The sequence below is a fragment of the Poecilia reticulata genome, chromosome 19, assembly GCF_904066995.2.
Source record: "Poecilia reticulata chromosome 19, P_reticulata-male-v2, whole genome shotgun sequence".
NCBI classification, from domain to species: Eukaryota; Metazoa; Chordata; class Actinopteri; order Cyprinodontiformes; family Poeciliidae; genus Poecilia; species Poecilia reticulata.
In genome coordinates, this window is record NC_088848.1 from 24388689 (window position 1) to 24402256 (window position 13568).

Here is a 13568-nt window from a genome sequence, read left to right on the forward strand (position 1 = left end):
GTTATCAATTTTCTACTGCCAAGTTACAACAACAGGAAAACCAAGGATAAGAAACTTAACCTTCTAATCATAACATTTGATATTCATTGGAGAAATGTGAAGTTAATGATATATATATATATATATATATATATATATAAACTAAAGAGAGAGATAAATAGCTCATCACATTTCGCCAATGAAACGTTAATATCTATCTATCTAGCTAAAACAGCGTCTTCCTCTTCATGTCTTGATCGTAGCAAGAGTTTGACTTCTCAGGACGTGATGGAGTAGCGGGTGTGTGGCATAACTGTCAAGTTTTGGACTTGTGGCTACAGGTAATGTCGCTTCTTTAGCGGGCGGTGAAACAAGCGTAAGTGAGGAGTGTTTAATACGATCTCGCATTTTACATGACGGGTGGCAACCCCAGTATATACTATAAAAATCTGATTAAGATTAGAGCCTAAGGGAGACACGTGATGCACCCACTGCAGGCATACGTGTGTCGGTGAGCTCCAGGTAGACCTGAGCAGTGATGAGTTTATACTGATGACTACATTGCTCCAAATACTGAAATAATTCCTGAAACGGTGCACAAATACTTATTATTCGAACCGGACTAATTGGTGCTAAAACCTAGCCGTTTTTGGAAGTTTTTCGTCGACTCAAAGGAGAGTCCTCACGTGGAGAAGATGGCGGCTGAGCAAGATAAACCAACATTGAAATCCCTTATGAAGGCTATCCGTGAATCGAAAGAAGAGCTCACTGGGCATATTAAAAAGTAAACGGATAATATCCAACAGTCGCTAACAAAAATAGAACTCTCATTGTCAACGCTGACGTACAAACACGTATATTAAAAATGGAGAAGGAAGTAACTGCTGATGGACAAAACCGACGATTTGGAAAACTGGAGCAGGAGGTCAAATGTCAAAATCATAAATATCCCAGAAAAGTCAGAAGGTACCGACATGGTTGGTTATGTGGAACGACTAATCCCGCGGCTTCTTGGGGAGGAACACTTCCCAACCCCAGTTACTATCGAGAGGGCACACCAACTGGGGAGACCGTCGGAGCGGACCAGACCTATCCTCGTGAAATTCCTGAACTTCAGGGACAAAGGCAAAGTACTTCGTTTGGCCAGGAGCAAGGGAACGATGCAGTTGGATAATAATCGAGTCTCATTTTACCCGGATTACAACATTGAGATCCAACGCAAAATGCTCGCTTTCAACGAGGTGAAGAAAAAACTACGGGAGAAAAACATTGAATACGCCAGCCGCTACCCTGCTAAACTGAGGATTCGACATGGAGGTGGATTTAAACTATTTTCAACCCCATCTAAGGTGGAGACCTTCCTGTCCACTGGTCGGGATGAGGGATAGAATATTTCCTTTGCAAGATGACCACGTACCAAGACTGTTAACGGTAAAATGAGGTTACACAAGATAATCCATAATTACTAGATATCACTGAAATGCTAAACCATATGAGGCACATACGTGTTTGATTATAATACTTGTACGCTAGGTAGATTTTGTTAAGTAGGGTTAATATAGCTCTTGAGTATTTTTCCTTTTTGTATTTTTATTGTAGGAGCAATCGTATTCTTTTTCAGAAAAAAATGTTCTCTGCTGAGGATGCCATAAATGTTTAGAAGCAGAGTTTCTAAACTCTTGTTTTTGTTTGTCTTCTAGGGTTTAAGTGTGGGTTTTCTTTATTTCTTATTCTTGGGGTTTGTGGGACACTCTCTCCATGAGGTTCAATTTGTGATTAATGAAACCTGTAAACTTTTAGCAAGGGTCAGAGATCTCCTTTTTTGCTCCAAGTTATACATCTCGTGTTGTCACTTAGTCAGAATATTTTCTCAATATTTAAAATGAATAAGACAGGACTACTAAACTGTATCTCGTTGAATGTTAGAGGGATTAATAACCCCATTAAAAGGAAGAAAGTTCTAACATTCTTTAAGAAACAAGGTACAGATATTGCCTTTATTCAAGAGACTCATCTCACAGATATAGAACATTTAAAGTTACGCAGAGATTGGGTTGGACAAGTATTTTACTCTTCTTTTTTATCTAAAGCCAGAGGTGTAGCCTTGCTTATCAATAAAAACCTCAGATTTCGATTAAATTATATGGAAAAGGACAGAGCTGGATTATTTGTATTTATTACACAGTCTATCAAAATTAGAGTAGTACTTGTATCTTTATATGGCCCAAACTTAGACGACCTAGAATTTTTTAAAGATTTAACTCTAAAACTAGCAGCGGTTGAAGCTATATTGGGCGGCGATTATAACCTGGTTCTAAATCCATTCATGGATCGCTCCTCTCCTAAATCCGCTGCACCATCTAGATCTGCGGTGGCTCTGGCTCAGGGAATTGGGAGATGCGTAACCCAACCAGCAAAGACTACTCATTCTATTTTAATATCCACAACTCATATTCAAGAATTGATATGTTTTTGACCTCATTCCCACTTGTCTCACAAATTAAAGCTTGTTCTTACTTCGCAGCTACAATTTCAGACTATAACCCCATACAAATGAAATTAGAATTTCATCAACCTATTTCTTCCTCTAGATTAGCGGTTCTCAACGTAGGCGGTACCGCCCCCCAGGGGGCGTTCAGAGGACGGCAGGGGGCGCTGGCAGACATTTTTACAAAAGGGGGGCGCTGGGATGGCTTTGGGGGGCGTTTGGTCGAAGGTAAACTTTACACCTTAAATGCACAACAACGCCAGTTTAGACTTTGAGCAACTTGGTAAAACTGTATTGTGTAATATTAAACCATCCTTTGCTGCAACTGTATCGATGTCAGCTCTTCTTCTATTCAGTGTTTGTTAGCTTCTTGGCGCGGCTCCGTTCTCCTGCTACTGGTAGCTAAAATCACGATACCCTCACTGTGTATCCCTCTGAAAAATGAACCCATTTAAATAAAGAAATCAAGAAATCCCTCCATGGGTGATACGACGATAGACAGCTAAAAGGTAAAATAATATTGTTGAAGTGCCATGGGTTTGTTGAGACCATATCCAATACTGAGAATAAATATATCTTACAGACCATAACAGTAAAGAACTGATCACTTATTTATGTTTTTAATTAGATTTGATATATTTATTTCTTCAATATTATTTTACATGTCAGTGTTAATATCATGAGGCTGGTGACTCCATGACACTTTCAATTTGACTCATTAGGATTTGATTAAGAATCAGATTTGTTCTTTGTCATTTCTGTCCAGTAAAACTATTAATCTATAAATCAATAGACAGGTCTATTTAAAGATATAATCCATGTTTCTGTCTCATATGTGTATGGCATTAAAAGGACCTGGAACTTTTTTCCACTGAAAGCTCTGGTTTGCTCAATAAATGCCATATGGGTGAAGTTTTATGGATGATGCTCTGATGTCCCATTCTCCTGAAGGCAGCACAGAGCTGCACCACCAGAAACCGACAGAAACACTGAAGAGAAGAAGAGCTATGATTAATGTAGTTACAGTTCTATCCATGTTTTAATGTTGCAGAGCTCAGTTGTTTTGCAAATAGTTCAAAGTTTAAACTGGCATTGCTGTACATCTTTTATCTGGTCATTTTGTGCAAGATTTAACAACTAGAAAATGGCACAAAATAAGAATATTTTTTTCCCACTCTGATTGGCTGCTGTTAGGCCTACCGATTTTAACTTGAATGTTCATTGCATTTTTCATAGACACCTGTGAAAATAATTTCTATTCCCATGACTTTTTTGTTCTCTGGGAAATTTTTGATGATAAATACAGAAACAAGCATAAAAATCAAAACATCTACAATAGTGATAGCAATATTAATAATAAAATAATGGTCAGTGCAAAGTAGCCTGCAAATTCTTTGGTGGGGGGCGGTTACCAACCAACTTTCATGCCAATAGCACAAGTTTGGCGATTTCAAAATTATTTTTGGGTCAAAATTCCACCCTGTTTCTCACTCTAAAAAAGCGGCAGTTGGTGTCAGTTACACTCTGCGTTTCGGCAGTTGGACATTTCGCTCGTTTTTCGCTTTTTACGTCGCAGTCGTAACTCCGATCCCCAATAAAAATAATAGCTCACTTCTCGGCATCGAGCCGCACTTTTTGATACCACTTTTGTGGGTGGGCACACAGCGGTACGAGCCGCATAAACGGTAACGGAAGAATAATAAATTATATTTACTAGAAAATTCCTGCAGAAATTTTAAAGGGGCATGCCAAAGTGTGCCCGTCGGCTTTGACGCAGCGCTATGATGTTAAAAATTAGCATTAATGCTAAAGAAAGCTGCAACGTAGTCAATAACCTTTGGAGAGGCAGAAGCATGTTTAATAAACTGTAGTTGTACCATTCATTATGTTAGAATTGATGCATAAGCTAAAATTAGCCAATATGCTAATGTTAGCTTAAATGCTGGCAGTAGCATGTGGAGCAACACGACCATGTTGTTTTAATTTTACTACTCTATTCAGTATACTAAACATGTGTAATTAATGAGAAAATTAGGTAAAAGCTAACTTTAGGTAAAAGTGCTAGTGCACTAGTCATAGACAGTGAAATGCTAACTTTTGTACAAATGCTAATGAACTGCCTTGCTGAGCATCACCGCTCTTTTCCTACAAATCCTCTTCTGCTCTCTCTGTCAGGTTTGTGATCTGTAGCATCACCCAGGCGCTGCGTCTGTGCCGCTGGTTCCTTAAAGGAGCAGCGACGTTATTTTCTGTCCATAGACTTTTAATCAACTATTTATTCTTATTTATGTCAGATTTTAACATGGGGGGACATATGTGTAATGGTTATAGTCTTGAATCAGTAGTATAATGCTGAAAACACAAGCAGTTGTAAATACCAGTAAACCCTACAGTGCAGTCCTGGGGAGCTGCAGTTCCAGACACTGTGTTCTTCTGTTGCTATGGTAATTAATCCCCTGCAGCTGTGAGAGCCAAAGAGCGGGAAAATCCTCTTCAGACAGTTTGTATACTTGGGAGACACCAGGCGTCAGTCTGAAGGACCCTGACAAAAAGCATAAGCCCTAGCAAATTTTTGTAAACATTGTACATGAGCAGGCATGTGTATCTCTGTTATGACCAACTTTCAGACCAATAGGGCGATATTTATGCCTGTGAGGGGGAGTTAAAAAGGGTTTTTGAGTCAGCCATAAACAGTCCTGTGTGTGTGTTTCATAGAGAAAGATTACTGATTCTGTGAGACACAAAATCTCAAATTTTTTCGTTTTTATTAATTTATGTAATCCTTTTAACTCCGATCCCCAATAAAAATAATAGCTCCCTTCTCGGCATCGAGCCGCACGATTTGATACCACTTTTGTGGGTGGGCACGCAGCGGTACGAGCCGCATTAACGGTAATGGAAGAAAAATAAAGAAACTAGAAAATTCCTGCAGAAATTTTAAAGGGGCATGCCAAAGTGTGCTCGTCGGCTTTGACGCAGCGCTATGATGTTAAAAATTAGCATTAATGCTAAAGAAAGCTGCAACGTAGTCAATAACCTTTGGAGAGGCAGAAGCATGTTTAATAAACTGTAGTTGTACCATTCATTATGTTAGAATTGATGCATAAGCTAAAATTAGCCAATATGCTAATGTTAGCTTAAATGCTGGCAGTAGCATGTGGAGCAACACGACCATGTTGTTTTAATTTTACTACTCTATTCAGTATACTAAACATGTCTAATTAATGAGAAAATTAGGTAAAAGCTAACTTTAGGTAAAAGTGCTAGTGCACTAGTCATAGACAGTGAAATGCTAACTTTTGTACAAATGCTAATGAACTGCCTTGCTGAGCATCACCGCTCTTTTCCTACGAATCCTCTTCTGCTCTCTCTGTCAGGTTTGTGATCTGTAGCATCGCAGGCGCTGCGTCTGTGCCGCTGGTTCCTTAAAGGAGCAGCGACGTTATTTTCTGTCCATAGACTTTTAATCAACTATTTATTCTTATTTATGTCAGATTTTAACATGGGGGGACATATGTGTAATGGTTATAGTCTTGAATCAGTAGTATAATGCTGAAAACACAAGCAGTTGTAAATACCAGTAAACCCTACAGTGCAGTCCTGGGGAGCTGCAGTTCCAGACACTGTTCTGTTGCTATGGTAATTAATCCCCTGCAGCTGTGAGAGCCAAAGAGCGGGAAAATCCTCTTCAGACACAGTTTCTATACTTGGGAGACACCAGGCGTCAGTCTGAAGGACCCTGACAAAAAACATAAGCCCTAGCAAATTTTTGTAAACATTGTACATGAGCAGGCATGTGTATCTATGTTATGACCAACTTTCAGACCAATAGGGCGATATTTATGCCTGTGAGGGGGATTTAAAAAGGGTTTTTGAGTCAGCCATAAACAGTCCTGTGTGTGTGTTTCATAGAGAAAGATTACTGATTCTGTGAGACACAAAATCTCAAATTTTTTCGTTTTTATTAATTTATGTAATCATTTTAACTCCGATCCCCAATAAAAATAATAGCAATAATGCCGGCATCGAGCCGCACGATTTGATACCACTTTTGTGGGTGGGCACGCAGCGGTACGAGCCGCATTAACGGTGACGGAAGAATAATAAATAATATACAGACATTCTATTGGGTGTAGAACAATAGGTGCCTGCCATGCAATGCATGGAGGCAGTACTGACTTGCTTCGCAAGTCAGTACTGCTCTCCTTATGCATTGCTATGGCATGCCCCTAATAAAGAGACATTCTATTAGGTGTAGAACAATAGATGCCTGCCATGCAATGCATGGAGGCAGTACTGACTTGCGAAGCAAGTCAGTACTGCTCTCCTTATGCATTGCTATGGCATGCCCCTAACTAGAAAATTCCTGCAGAAATTTTAAAGGGGCATGCCAAAGTGTGCCCGTCGGCTTTGACGCAGCGTTATGATGTTAAAAATTAGCATTAATGCTAAAGAAAGCTGCAACGTAGTCAATAACCTGTGGAGAGGCAGAAGCATGTTGACTAAGCTGTACTTGTACCATTCATTATGTTAAAATTGATGCATAAGCTAAAATTAGCCAATATGCTAATCTTAGCTTAAATGCTGGCAGTAGCATGTGGAGCAACAGGACCATGTTGTTTTAATTTTACTACTCCATTCAGTATACTAAACATGTCTAATCAATGAGAAAATTAGCTAATAGCTAACTTTAGGTAAAAGTGCTGTTGCATTAGTCAAAGACTAACTTTTGTACAAATGCTAATGAACTGCCTTGCTCCGCAAGGCAGTTCACTATCCTGAGAAATAAATAACATAAAAAAGGCTAATATTATTGCACCGCCTATGGCGGTGCACTAACACGAGAGGAATATGCAGACTTTTATTTTGAAACTTTCAGTAAGCTTCATTTTAACTACCACACCAATTCAATGTAACAGTAGTTTGTTTAAACCAGTCACATAAAGCACAAAAGAGGAAATACCTGATGTGAAAAATGTCAAGGCTTTTATTTTGAAATTTTCAGTAAGTTTAATTAAAGTTACACATTGGATTAATGGCCACATTCCAGCTATATAATGCCCAAAACAGCAAGTAGTTCTAAATGCCAGCTCAGCCCCAATATGTGGTATCTGAGAGTTCTACCATGTTGTAGTTCTTCTATAGTAATTAATCCTCAGACAACTGCTGTGTGTGTGCTGAGCAAGGCAATGCACTAGGGGGCAGTGAAGTGCTACTCTTTGTGCTAATATACTGAGAAAAAAAAGGTAAAAAAAAAACAACCCATTATTGCACCGCCTATGGCGGTGCACGGACATGAGAGGAATATGCAGGCTTTTATTTTGAAAGTATCAGTAAGCTTCATTTTAATGACCACGCTAATTCAATGTGCAACTCTGGTTTGTTTAAACCAGTCCCATAAAGCCCAAAAGAGCAATAACCTGATGTGAAAAATGTCAGGGCTTTTATTTTGAAATTTTCAGTAAGCTTCATTTTAAATAGACACACTAATCCAATGTGTAACAGTGGTTTGGTTAATCCACCAATATAATGGCCAAAACAGCAAGTAGCTCTACATTCCAGCTCAGCCCTCCTCTGTAATAACTGAATGATCCGCCATGTTGTAGTTCTGACCTTCTGCTCTGCCCTCTGTATTAAGGTGTTTCGCCATGTTTAGAAATACAGAGACCTTGTAGTCCAAACCAGCAGTTGCCATAGCGATCAAGCTTCTGCCAACTGCTGTGTGTGTGTGTGTGAGAGACACTTTATGCAACTTTGAGAACACCCAGTCACTTTTAATGAAAAAAGCAGTCTGAACGACCCCTTCCCGTTCAGGAACCGTTAGGCCGATCCAAAAACCGTTTGAAGCGTACGAGAGGGCTATTTGTCGTCCATTGCATGGCAGGCAGTGACTGCTCTCCTTATGCATTGCTATGGCATGCCCCTAATAAAGAGGCGTTCTATTGAGTATAGAACAATAGGTGCCTGCCATGCAATGCATGGAGGCAGTGACTGACCTGCTCTCCTTATGCATTGCTATGGCATGCCCCTAATAAAGCCCCAGGTCCAGATGGCTTCTCATTTGAATACTTCAAAACCTTTTTAAGCAAATTATTTATTCCTATTACAAACATGATCAAAGAGGCATTCCAAAGGACAGCATTTCCTCAATCCCTAGAACTTGCAACAATAACATTACTTCCCAAACCTGGAAAGGATAGACAAAAGTGCGGTAACTATAGGCCCCTCAGCCTTCTCAACGCCGATTATAAGATCCTGTCTAAAATAATAGCAACTCGATTGGAGAGAATAATACCAAAAATTAGTAATTCAGACCAAACAGATTTTGTTAAGAACAGACAGGGAGCAGACAATATTAGGAGGCTGTTTCATGTTATTGATATTGCTAAAAGAAAGAGGTACCCCCTGGTAATACTTTCTATGGATGCTGAGAAGGCGTTTGACAGAATCGAATCTGATTTTCTATTTGAGACCCTGAGAGCTATGAATTTTGGTGAACCCTTTATTAGATATGTAAGAACACTCTTTAATAACCCCAGATCACATATATTGACTAATGGTGTTCTGTCGGACGCCTTCTCGCCCTCCCGAGGCTGTAGACATGGCTGCCCAAGTTCTCCTAGCCTATTTTCCATTGCTATAGAACCATTGGCAATTGCTATCCGTTCTGACTTATCTATTGCAGGTGTGAGGGTAGGTACAGATGAACATAAACTTGCGCTATATGCGGATGATTTATTAGTATTCATTTCTCAGCCATTTAAATCTTTTCCACCTTTACTGATATGCTTTGGGTCATACAGCGCAGTTTCTGGCTACAAAATCAATTATTCCAAGAGTGAAGCGTTTCCACTAAATATGACAGAGCAGGAGACACAATTGCTACCTGATTCATTTAGATGGTGCCCGGATGGTTTTACATACCTTGGCATTAATATTAGTTCCTCTTATGATCAGATTTTTCAAACAAATTACACGTCATTAATAAAACTAAAGCAGAACTGGAACGATGGATTGATCTCCCACTATCTTTGATTGGCAGAGTTAACACAATTAAAATGGCTATATTACCTAAATTTATTTATTTCAATTTGGATAAAGCAAGGTCTATTTTTATGGCAAAAGAAGATTCCAAGAGTTAAGCTTCTCACTTTACAGGCTCCTTATGCTTAGGCCCCGTTTACACGACAACGATTTCGGGGGAAAACGGGAGAGTTTTGTTGCGTTTGTAGTGTGCATTTACACGAAACCACCGAATGTTTTCTCTAACAACGGCACAGATTGAAAACGGGTTCCAGAGTGCGATATTTCTGAAACGTACCGTTTTCCGTTGTCGTGTAAACCTAGAAAACGGATCTTTTCTTCCAGAGAATCCCCAGCTCATGCATAGTATGACGCAAAACATAGCTGCTTCCTACAATCCACAGAAGAAGAAACTACTCACAATGCTGGTGTTACTGTTTCCCCATCAGATACAGTTCCCTTAGTGTCTCTTCACCGCTCCGCACCGCCCAGGTGGCAAAATACACGGCTGCTTATTCAGCGCTCTTATCTAGAGCAGTGTTTTTCAACCACTGTTCCGCGGCACACTAGTGTGTCGTCAGGTGTGCCGTGGAAATTATTCAATTTCACTACGGTACCGTATTTTCCGGACTAAAAGCTGCTACTTTTTTCCTTAACTTTGAACCATGCGGATTGTAGCCCGCTGTGGCTTTTCTGTGGATTTTTCTTCAACCACCAGGGGGCTCTCTAGCAGGAAGTGAATTATTAGAAGTCAAAATTGTAAATCAAAGAAGAATGGCTAATTTTCATTTAGAACAACCACATGCTAGCAGCAGGCAAGACGGAGAAATGTTTTCAAACTCGTATCATGCAGCTTTTAAGTTGAGGGTTGTCGATCTGGCTCTACAGGAGGGAAATAGAGCCGCTGCAATTAAGCTCGGTGTGAACGAAACCATGGTTCGGCTTTGGAGACGGAGTGCTGCGTCCAGCAGATTTATTAGGACGAGGCATTCTGCTGGGTCCTAATGGAAAACCGAGAGCAGCTTCCAGTTTTTATTTTATTTTTTTAATTGAGGGTGCTAGTATGGTGCGCTCTATAGTCCGAAAAATACGGTAATTGGTTTTAAAAGATTTTTTGAAAATGAATTGTCTGCAAATAATGCCATCTTCGAGTATCTGCTGTAGTAGTAGCAGCGGCGTAATCATGTAATGTTCTTACCACTAGATGGCAGTAGGTACAGAGCATTTTACATTAAAACGAGAATTAGTGATGCACGAATGTTACAGGTAGCGGTGAGAGCACTGAATCTAGAAAGACTGTGATGACAGTGATGGAAAAGACAGTGAAGCTCAGCAGTAGTTGGGTTGGAAAGAACATGAGTCCATTTCCCACAACATGTCTGTGTGAAGTGAGCTTCTCAAGCCTGGCTACTATAAAAACTAAAAGCAGAAACTGAGAGCTGTTGAGGAAGAGCTTTGTCTTTCTTCCATTTCTGCCAGGAAATCAGATCTGTTTTCATCCAAACATGCACGTTTCACACTAGGTGGGTAAAATATACAGATATTGACATTTTGTACCTGCAACTCTTCATATTGTAACAGTGAATATGAAGTGAAATGTTTCCCAAATATTATTGCGTCTTTCAGAATAAGAATTATTTTCTGTATTCTGGCTGTAAGATGCTTGTGGATTAGTTTCTAAAACACTTTGAAGTTTTCTACAGCTTCTTTAAATTTAACACCACAGTGTTGTGGCACTGTTCAGGTGTATTTTTGAAGTGGACATGTTAAGTGCAATTTGAAATAAGAAATGTAAAATGTGATAATACATTTTTGTGTTTATTTGATTCCTATTCAAGAGACTTTGATAAGAATGACTATATATAGGCAGCTACAGAGTATCTTTATTTCCATTTTTAGTTGGTGGTGTGCCTCGGGATTTTTTCAATTAAAACAGTGTACCTTGACTCAAAAAAGGTTGAAAAACACTGATCTAGAGAACTACGGACCAGGACCAGCCCCGGCTCCAGACGAGTTTAACAGGAGGGGCATCGACTTATTTTGGGGGGACAAAATTAATCTACGTTGCTGAACATAGACAACAACATCAGTAGCATACAGGCTACTTGTTAACAAGCTTAACGTGCTGTATTGATATTAGCTAGTCATCTTTTAGCTATCATCACCTGCATCCAACAGCTTTACTCAACTCAGTCGGTTAGTTCGGGGAAAAAACTGTGCAGTTTATGTTTTGCTGCCATGATTCTAACACACACCTGCACAGCAGCAGGTCTCCTTCGCTGCCTCACAGCGTAAACCCAGTGCGAGCGTCTCAGCTTTCATGTTGCGATGGAAGGTGGCTCGGAAAAACAAGTTACGACTTTTTAGCAACGGATTAAACTGTTTTAACTGCTGAAAAAGGTAACAGGACACCGATATGGGACGTGCGGGAACTCCTATTTTATCAAATTGATATAGGAATAACAGACTGTTGGCCATTCCAAGGTAAAAACAATAAACAGCTTCCAGTCCGGGGCTCGCTACAAACACCGTGAAAGCTCAAACTAGGTGTTTCAGCAAAGTTATCCCGCTTTTTCCAACTGCATGCGCCCTAATCAGACGCACACAGTGCGTGTTTTCTCACGCAAATCCACATGCCTTCAAGTACAACTTTTTTTAAAAAACATGTGCACTTTCAAAGCTTCAAAGAACCTAGCACCAACTAGGCGCAGCGAGAGCATTACACGTTTTCGATGTGTACCGTTACTGTGTAAAAACAGATCGTAATTAGAACGTTATCGTGTAAACGATCCAACAAAAACGGAACAAAAGTGCCGTTTTTATTGGATCGTTGTCGTGTAAACGCAAAGGCGGATTAAGTCTTCCAAATTTCAGAATGTATTATTTGGCTTCCCAGTTCCGTATTATATGGATGTGGATTCATTGAAATGGTAACGATGTGAAGTGGGTCCCGATAGAACAACAAGAACTAAAATCTGCATCATTATCAATTATCCCCTTCCTGGGTTCTAAAAAGCAACTCTCTAAAATCACATCAAGTCCTTTAATTTTAGCTACCTATAATGCATGGCTTCAGTTACATGCCCTCTTAAATCTAAACATAGAATTGTTGGTTAACACACCACTTAAAGGTAACCCTAGCATTCCCCAACCTATAGCAGATGGTATATTACAAACTTGGGTCAGAAAAGGCATCAGATCAGTTGGCGATCTTTATACCAACAATGTCTTTGCCAGCTTTAGTCAATTATCAGAATTTTATGACTTGCATAGGCACAATTATTTCAAATATTTGCAGATCAGACATTGGATTAAGAGCCAAACAGAGATATTTCCAAATAAACCAGAGGAAACTCTCCTTAAAACATGTTTATTAGATACTAAACGTACCACCACTAAAGGACTTATTTCTTGTGTTTACAAAATTGTTCTTGATTATTCACCAACTTATGAGAACAAAAAAAATTAAATGGGAGTCAGACTTAAACTGCAAATACGATGATAAAAACTGGAGCAGATTACCAAATTCATCTCAAACAATATTAATATCAACAAAACACAGACAAATTCAATTTAATATTTTACACCGCATATATTACACCCCATATAGGTTGAATAAACTGTATGCCAACATCACTGACAAATGTCAAAGGTGTAAATGCTTTGGAGTTGTATTCACTTGCAGACCTACTGGAATAATGTAATTCAAATATCAGCAGTTTGTGAGCTTTCTTTAGATGCTGACCCCAGGATTTGGATACTTGGAGATGTTATGTCCTTGAAATTATATCCTTGCAAGAAATACTTTGTTTTGTTAGCATCATGTGCAGCAAAAAGGCGTATACTTAAAAATTGGAAAGCTATGGAACCTCTAAACCAGAAACACTGGATCAACGAACTATTGTCATTCTGTACTCCAGAAAAAAATTTCACTCGATAAGGGGGACACTGGTTAAGTTCAACCTGATTTGGACTCCCTTCTTGGACCTTCTAACCAGATTAGATCTGAGAGACTGATTTGTATTGATCTTAACTGTCTTATTTCAATTCTTACCTTAAAAAAAAAAAAAAAAAAAAA

At 39.3% G+C, this 13568-nt stretch overlaps 1 long non-coding RNA gene across 10 annotated transcripts in view; it reads left to right on the forward strand.

The window, feature by feature from the left end:
• Positions 1-13568, forward strand: part of LOC103460809 (uncharacterized) — a 61334-nt gene that overhangs the window by 33792 nt on the left and 13974 nt on the right. The window contains exon 1 of one of the 10 annotated variants that reach the window (XR_014084997.1): positions 251-1410. The exons of the other annotated variants lie outside the window; for them this stretch is intronic. This is a non-coding gene — a long non-coding RNA (uncharacterized LOC103460809). Of the gene's footprint in view, positions 1-250; positions 1411-13568 lie in introns of those variants that run through there. 10 annotated transcript variants of the gene reach the window in all.